The sequence below is a fragment of the Pinus tabuliformis genome, chromosome 8 (assembly GCF_031772625.1).
Source record: "Pinus tabuliformis cultivar Carrire ecotype Pingquan chromosome 8, CPIR1, whole genome shotgun sequence".
Classification (NCBI taxonomy): domain Eukaryota; kingdom Viridiplantae; phylum Streptophyta; class Pinopsida; order Pinales; family Pinaceae; genus Pinus; species Pinus tabuliformis.
In genome coordinates this window covers 438720849-438730380 of record NC_142294.1, presented here as the reverse complement: position 1 = coordinate 438730380, position 9532 = coordinate 438720849, and positions in this window count along the sequence as shown.

The following is a 9532-nucleotide window of genomic DNA, read 5'->3' as shown; positions in this document are numbered from 1 at the left end:
TTGGTGTGTTTCTGAAAGATTCATCATCCAACCACCATCCTTTTACAATTTGGATGAATTTGGGATGGGCTGCAAAGAAACCATTCAAAACTTGTATGTTCAATTTGTATCAACCTTTCAGGACGTTATGAATGTTCCCTGGCTATTGATGATGGCCTCTTGCTTCAGGTTGACCTACGCCATGGCCCACGTAGCCATGTCATTATAAGGCATCACAGGCATCCCAATGGCAATATGATGGATTTCAGGCTTTGCGATGTTGCACATTGTAGCATAGTCGTCGTCATGTGCATCGAACCGAGAATGTGCATAGATACGATAGATTTCACCCCAATCAAGATGTGTATTTCTTCCATCAAAGTCTTTTGTATCCCCATATAATATTTCACTTACAACCATATCAAACACTATGGGCTCTATAATGTTGAGATTATACCCATTTGCCTTACGTGTTTTAGATATTCTATCAATTAAATATCATTGATGCCTCCATGCAAAAAATATCATGAAATTCGTGATATAAAATTCATAAAAGGAAAGTAAATTTTAACATAGTTACTTGGAGCATAATCAAACTAAGTACAAGAAAGACTTCAAGCAACAAGCGCAAGCTTTAGTGTTGGGAGAGGATATTGAGCTCAAGAATAATGCAATTACATAGCACTCACCATTCAAAATGGAAGCTATCCTAGCCCTTCCTCGGGCTTCTAGCGGGTCGTCCCAAAAGGGCTAAAGAAATGAACCCTTAAAAAAAATTAAAATATCAAAATCACTAGTCAATCGCCAAGGTTAGATTAATTTTTTATATCTCAAAACAACGGAAATATTTTTAATAACTTGTCAATATTTTTTTTAAGTTTACAAAAGTCCATAGTTTCATAGAATATTGAAGTTACGATAAAATAACATTGATTATAATTAGATGACACGACCCACGAGATCAAAACTATTTTTTAATATTTTAAAGTTGGGATTCGTGATTCTATGACCATTGCATCTGCTACACATTTCCATTTATGATCCATTTAATTATTGATCCTCTAGGTACCATTGAATCTGAGTACGACGTCATTTTTTAGGTAGATACCAAGTTACCAATCGATTTAACAAGCATATCCAATGTCCATCACTCTAGCTTTCCCATCAAGTTATTAATTTTCCACCTAATATTTTCACTTAACACATGTGCACATTTGATTAGGTCGGTCCTCAAGAAAATTGGACACTCTTGGAAGCCTATAAATATTAGTGACCTCAACCTCATTTAGTCATCATCATGAAGCATTCTTCTATTTTCTTCCTTGATTTTGGCTCACACAGATCTAAGGTAGTTTCGTAGAGATTGGCTTTCACAGGTCCAAAATTGCAGGGTCCAAAGCTTTCACGTGTGTTCAAGGATTTTGGTTCCTAGTTGCGGGCATGCAACAAGGAAATTTTAGTTGTAACCACAGGCAAGTAGGCATATGCATTCAGTTGAAGGGTTTCAACCATACACACAACACTCTTTCCATGCAGTTGGGACCTGTTGTAGGGAAAACGCAACACACCCCATTATTTAAATAATGGGGACCCTTTCCATTAATTTTTGCTAAAACATCTTTTATGATGTATAAAGAAATTTTTTGGAAGAAGTCACATAGAAGATTTTGGTCGACGCGTTTCGAACCAACAAGTGTGGTTCATCATCAGGACATGATGAAGAAGCAGATCCAGGAAGAGGTTTAAATAGGGAGACAGGTCAACCTAACAGCTAGAGGAAAACATCTATGTTTGACTCGGGGAGGGAAACGGGAAATGTTTAATAATATTTAAATAAATTTTATTAATTATTTATTTGTTTATTATATTTCTATTTCGTTAATATATATATATATATATATATATATAGATATCAGCCTCTTAACGGCTATATCTGATTAGAGTTTTTATGATTTTCATTTTTGTTAATTGTCTTGGAATTTTGTCATTTTTTCGTTTTAATCAGATTTCTATTTTGATTGTTTCATTGAATCCAACTTTTCACATGCTTTCCATCGATACTTGTTTTGCTTCATTTGGTGAATCGATTTGTAAATAGCACTAATTTGAAGTTTGATCTTTTTCTTCCCTGGATTAAAAAATGTAAATAAATGTATGATATTTTTATTTTTGCAATTAAAATAGTCATTCATTGTAAATATTAACTTTTGGTGATTTTTTACTATTTTTATTTTTATTTTTCACTAATGGTCCTACAAAATGACCGAGCTAAGTTTTACAATAAATGAAAACATGTTTCGGGATCTTGGTAATTTACTCCAATTTGTTATTTTAAAATAAATCACCAAACCCAAAACCCAAAATTTCTAAGTGGTTGTAGTCCAATTTGTAGGACGGTTAATTCACGCGGGCCACACTTCTAATCAAATTCTCCTCTCCAAAATCCCAAAATTAATAAATGGAAAAATAAAATTTGCGATGCGATATTGCGATTGTGACACATGGCATATCACATGTCGCAAAAAAACAAACTTATTAAGCCGCGCATTTTAAAAAGTTTTGCATTTGCAATTTGGTTTATACGAGGGGTTAATTAACACAAGGTGAATCCTCATTATCCCTCTATGGCCTTACTCTCATATCACTCCTCCCACCTTCCACACTCCCACTCCATTAACTCTCACCCTCCACTCCTTATAACTCCATGCTCTCACCTCCATTATCACTTATACATTTAACTTAATGTTCAATTCATCTAAGTTTGGTTTGGTTTATGGTTGATTACAATGGTTTAGTTTTATATTATAATATATATATTATGTTTATATTATATTATAATTATAATTTAATATTATCATTTAATTATAATATTAATATAATACAATTATATTCTAATTAATTTTTAAATCAAATTTTTTATTAATTATTTTTTGTTAATAATTAATAATTAGTTGGGTTTAAGAATGTAGATGAAATTACTTAGCATTAATTAATTAATTGTTATATTTTAATTTAGAATTTGATTTTAATCTAAAAAAATTGATTTTTAGCCCAAGCAACAGAAATTCCAGAATTCTGGCAATTTTAATATACCAAATTTGGAAGCTCATAAATGAAGTTTTACTTGGCCAAATGAGGCCCATGATGGCTCATTGGAAAGATAAAATCATGGAGAACATTTATGAAGTGATTTCATTACTAGATTTGATCATTTATTGGATCTAAAATCTAGCAGAAGATCAAGCTCCGAATTTTTAATAAAACTAATTTATGAGTTTAATTTTTTGCATTATCATTTGCCCACATCTTCGTCTAGGGGTAGATCCATTCGTCAATGATATTCTTGACCAATTAAATCCTCACAGAAATCAATTGATTGTTTAATTAAATTTTATTAGATATGTTTTAATTCCAGATTCGGTATTTTGATTTGATTGTTGCATTTTAATTTAATTTTTATTTTTTTTTGGAGGAAAATAGTTGAAGAGACGAGGAAAAGAAAATCTCAATCAATGAGAGTGCCCCAGCAATAGAAAAATGGAATTTTGAGCAAATGAAAATTGATGGAGTGAATTTATTCTTCATCAAACCTTCTTGTTGAGAATTGTTTTTGTAAATATCATTAATAATAGTTGGTAAAATGTATAAGGGGCTTCTCTCCTCTACAATTCTGGAATTCTAAAAGAACTATTGTAATAGGGATTTAGAGTTATAGGTGAGAGGAGAGAAAATCTCAAATCTGAGGATTATTAAGAATTTTTCTTTTTCATTTTGAATTATGTATGGTGGACAGAGCTTGCACTACTGTAGCTCTTATTGTAACAACAAAAGTTCAAAGATTGTAGAGGACAGTTGGAGACCAGAGCCAGAGAAATGGATTCAATAAATTGGTATTTCTAATACTATTGTTTTAAATACTAGTTTCATTTTATGATGGCGGGAATGTGTCATTTTGTTCATATTTGTGCACTTCTATCAATATGAGTAATTTGTCTAAATCATAAGTTATTATTTATTTCTGCTCTTATGGGTTGAATTCTGATTTCTGAGTAACTATTTACTCAAAAATATGTTTTTTAATACTAATTTAATAAATAATGATATGTTGTGAACTATTCAATCCTCATATTGTTGTTTAATTATTTGAATCACTGATTTAACAATCAATATCATTTTGTCAACTATTTCCTAAATGTTGTTGGTTGATTATTTCAGTGAAGGAGCCTCTAAATAGAATGCGTTTTGGTATTCATAATGTCAATTAATTGAACTACTTCTTTAGTTTTATATTCATTATAAGCCAGACATATTTAAATCCCAATCATTTAAATATCTTGCTCTCAGTTGAGTCAGATCTATATCTGCCTAATTGAGATAGGATTAGGGGTTAGTTCCTTTTTCTTGCATTTTAGAATAATTTTGCATTTAGATTAATTCCACATTCCTAAAAGTCCTCTTTACTAGGAGGCAAACTTTAGTTGTGGCTTGGCTGAGCCCCAGATCAACTTAAGGATCACTTTCTTTCCTGATCTGCAAGAGGTATGATCTAATGTCTCTTCTTCATTGGTGGATGAATGTCATATTTTAAGCCATTGGAGATTTAGAAAAGGTAGTTAGACCTAGTTAAACTAGTCGAAACCACCATTCCAAACGGAAAAAGAGTTGCTTTAAGGTCTAGACCGAGTGGTCATCCTCAATGTTGTTGCAACGAATTTTGAGGCTTCAACATTTTTGTCACTAGAAGGAGGGCCTAAAACTTGTTGTCTATTGGAGTCTTTGTATTCTAACATTTTATTTTTCACAATGGCTCCTCTTAAACTTTCGATTTGGAGTTGTATCCACGAACATACGTCTTCCAATACTCCACCTGAAATGGTAAGACTCTTGTCTCAGGTAAAGTTTAATGGTAAGAGAAATTCTTCTACTTTTGATCATGCCTTTCAATTTCTTCAAAAATTTTCAAATTATGATTTTCAAGGAATTGATGAAGGCATTTTATGCAGGATCTTTACTCTTACATTCGCGGAAAAAGCCAGAAACTGGTGTCGAACTCTTCCAGTTGCCACAATTTACAGATGGGATCAATTTATTACAATATTCCTTTGTAAATTTGACCTCTATAACTACGAACAGGTATGTGACAAACTTGAAGATTTACGAAGGTTTGAAAATGAATATTTGATTGATTTACCATTTGATTTCATTTAAATTGCTTGATATTTAAAATTAAAAAAAAAAAACTTTATGAGAGGAATTAGTAGATTGGTTTGAATATATATTTGTTATGTTCCTCCCATTCATAACCCATGTGAATTTATTTTAAGCTTTGCTCAATCTCCTTTCAATTTCATTAAGATAATTGAGAATTCCAATATGGAGGCGCAAACAAATGATGATGAAGTGGCCTGTATTATGTATGATCAATTTCTTCATTTAGTACACACTTCCTACAGTATTAATAATGATCAAGATGCACCTTCACATGTCAGTGAATCTCAATCACAAAGCTTGGATAATTTTACTATTAAAATGCAAGAATATATTAACAACAATCTTGAATAAAATACCGTTTTGAAATCTAAAAATCAGAATGCATTAAATTCATAAAATCAGAACATAAATCAACAAGTACAAGCATCAATCAAAGTTTCCAATGACACGCAACTTGTTGTACAAATTTCTGAATACTTTTACAATGAGAAAATACCAAATTCAAAACAACAAAGCAAGATTTTTCAAGAAAGCACAAATATAGAAATGAATGATCTCAAATATGAAATTTACAATGAACATAATGCACGAGAGTTCTCAAATAGAGATACTTTTAAATCCATTGATCTTGATTCTCAATTCTCCCTTTATCCTGATATTTTTGCTGATAATAATTTATCCCCTCTTAACATTAATGATATTTCAGAAAACAGAGTGGTAGATCTTAATGAATTGTCAATTAGTTTTTATCAAGATAGAGAATTAATTATCGATCATTCTTCTGGCATTAATGAATATGTGCTTTATATTCCTTCTTGTTTTGATACATTGGATGAGATCGAAGGGAATTCTAATGAATGTCGTGAGGTCATTTATGATAGTTACTTTGACATTGAGGATATTGATTTGTCTTCTTCACAATTGAATCCTCATGATCAAAGTCGAATCAAATGTGAAAATGAAGAACACTCTAATTTAGAAATTGTTTCAAATAGTTCTCATTTTCAAATAATTAATCATACTCATGATTTCAGCATTCAAGAAACCATTCCAATTCATGATTTATATGATGATCAAGCTCTCATTCCTATTCATAGTCATGATTCTCTTTCTAATTCACAAGTTGGTATCAACAATCATTCTAATTGCATTATTCTGACCAATTCTTGTGAAAAGGGATTTTTTTAAAATCATCCCCAATTGTGTTGTAACACTAGTGTAAACTACGATTTGATTTTGTTATTGTTCCTTCATTTATTTTGTTTAAATTCAGATTTGTTTTCTGTTTTTAGTTTTCAAGTTTTAGATACTTTGTGCTGGAATATTGAGTAGCTCAGTATTGAACACTCAATTAATGTATTGCCTGAATGGTAAAATGAAGTTTCACATCATAATCATAAACTTCAAGAACTATTAATCTTCTAATTCCAACTGATGTTCATTTCTTATCAATTACTTCTTTCTTCCCGAAGGTAGTGTCAACAAGAGAGTTTATTTTCACAATATGACCAAAAATCTAATTGAATTAATAATCTTCCATTGTATCTAACATATTTCCATCCATATTTCATAGACCCCTTTGAAAAATATTTGGAATGTTTTCCTTCACAAAAGATTGTTAATAGTTTAACACTTGCACATAACATAAACAAATTTATGTAGGTCGTTGTATCTAAAAGATCATTTCTATAATTTGGCTTGTCATCTTCTCTTTTGAATCCCTTCCAATCATTAATAAAAATTCATCAAGGTTTCTATAATTTGATTGAGATTGAGTTGGAAAGGGCATTTCAAGAGAAGGTAATTGTAAATAAGTTGTTAACAATAACTGTACATTCTAATTTCAGATTTAGTTTTCTTAGTTTAATTTTATTTGTATTTTTATTACTAATGTTTGACATGTACATACATGCAGGAATTAAAATGCTTACATGGTTACATTGGAAGTATGACTATACCTAGTCTTATTTTATTCATTAAATTAGAAACATAAATAGATTAATTTAAATTAGATTTCTTTTATGTTTACATTTATTTCATTTATTTTAGATTTTCAGTAAGCAAGTAATGTATCTAAGTTTTTCTTGGCATCCTTTTTCATTTTTTGGAAAAGAAGCTTAGAATATTTTAAAATCTCTTAGATCATACATATTTGTGAAAGAACTTGATTATCTTGTTTTGCAAAAAAATCATCATGATGATCATGTTATCACTCAGGTTGTCCTTAAGCTCTGGAAAAGGATACGGCCGAGGTAACCACAAACCAACTTTGGACTGCAGGTTCTAGCCAACCTGCAATCAGAGAGGGCTCTCTCTTTTAGATTTAGCTTTGTTTGGGAAGGATTTTAGGCTAGGTCTTGAGTTCAGAGGATTTTGTTTTGTTTTTGGTGGGAAGGAAGATGTCTCAAGTAGAGATGCAAAACATAGTCTGGAAGTTTCAAACCATTGGGCGTGGAGTCAAGGAGTGGGACTGCTGGTGCGTTTTCTTGGTCACAAGAGAAATTAGGAGCAAGGTAGCTGCTCATGAAACAACACTTAAAGCTTAAAAGGATGGAATGAGGGATAAGGAATGAGAGGCAATAAAGAATCTCTCACTCGGCTTAAAAGGGGGAAGGTGAATGAGCTCTCTCTAGGAGCAATTAAGAATTCCTAGAAAATTGTCAAAGATGAATGGAATAGGGGAAATATGAGCCAAAGGGAATTCATATTCATGACTGATCCAGAGGAAAACATAAAGAAACAGCAGAAAATGAGCATAGAGAGCAGTTAAACAAATTCTAGACTATTCTTTCTTTCTACTATTTAGACGGTATATCAATGGAAAAAACAGAGATAGGAAAACTTATTGAGTCATATTGCAGCACAAGAATTCCAAATTCACTTCTTCAAAACCATTAGACACAGAGCAGACAGTATTTCCTCCAAGCCTTTCAACAGTCTTTGATTACAGAAAACATATCAGGTATACAGTGCGAGTCTCCACTGAAAAACTATCAACCAACCGACCCTTTAAACAATATAGAGGGTGGCATATATAGGGAAGATTTTTCCAAAATTTATCTTTTACAGCAGACCTAACAGGTCTGAAAGTAAAACTAACTACTTTAAGCTAATCTTATCTAGAAATAAATGCAAGAAAATATCTTTGTGCTATGCTGGGGGTGGTTGTATCAAAATGAGTTAATGTCTGTCCTGGTGGCTCTTTGTTGTTCATCCGTCATAATTGTGCATCGGTATTTGCACCCTTGCTGTTCGGCGGTATTGAATGCTTTTGACTGTGATTTGAGAGCTAGGATGGGCCTACATTTCTTGATTTGACTTTCTGGGGGGCTCATCAATGTTTAGGTGCTTCGAGCCCCTAAAACATCTTCGACTGATACTCTTTGGCTCTCCTTCTTCTTCTGATACTCTTTGGCAGTAAATTGGTGCTGTTCTAAGGTGTTGTGGGTCTTATTCACAAATTGATGGCCGCTGTTTGGCCTCTGTTTCTTTCAAAACTATTTTCTGCTCCTTCCGGCAAGCTCTGTGAAGAAAACAGATCATTTGGCGCCTTTCGGGCTTGCTGGGGGCCGCAGAATGAAAATATTCCCTGAAGATTCCCCATTCAGGCTTGCTAGGCGCAAATTGCTCATCAAAAACTGCCTCAGAATCGGATTCCGGGGCTCCGAAGTGCGATTTTTGCCCTTCGCGCCAAAAAAGTGTTGATGATGTCAGCATGATGTGATGTTGTACGGTGGGTGACGTCAGCAATGATGTGGCGGGATGACGTCATCATGTACGGATGGTGACGTGGCAGACACGTGGCAAGGGGCCACGCAGGCAGATGACTCGACATGTGACTCGGTAGAGGGGGGTGACCTATGCGGTGACGTCACTAGGTAGGAGGCGGTAAGCGGTATTGTGGCGCACCACCTTTGGGGGAGAGCGGTTTCGTGAGGGGGGCCTCTGCCACGGCCCAGGAGCTGACGCGTGGCTGGAGTACGGCGGCAATACTGCCCATCTCCCAGACGCTAAAGCTCGGGCGGTTCGAGGATGGGGCGGCCCGCCAGCCATTGATCTGTGGGGCGGGCGATCCAACGGTTGGCGGTAGACGCGAGGCGGCAGCGGGTTAGTGGGCGGGGATATTCGCGGGAATATTCCCATTTTTAATATCCGCGCGGGTGGGTTATGACTTAGGGAAAAGTGGGTTATAGGTTTAATAAGAGGTGGGGTTGATTTTTTATGCGAAAAAACTTTGGGTTAGGGGCGGAAAAGGGGGTTATTTGCACGCGAGGTATGATATTTACACTTAGGACTTAGGGAAAAAAAAAGGGGTAAAACATGGTTTTTGAGCGTGGGTTTT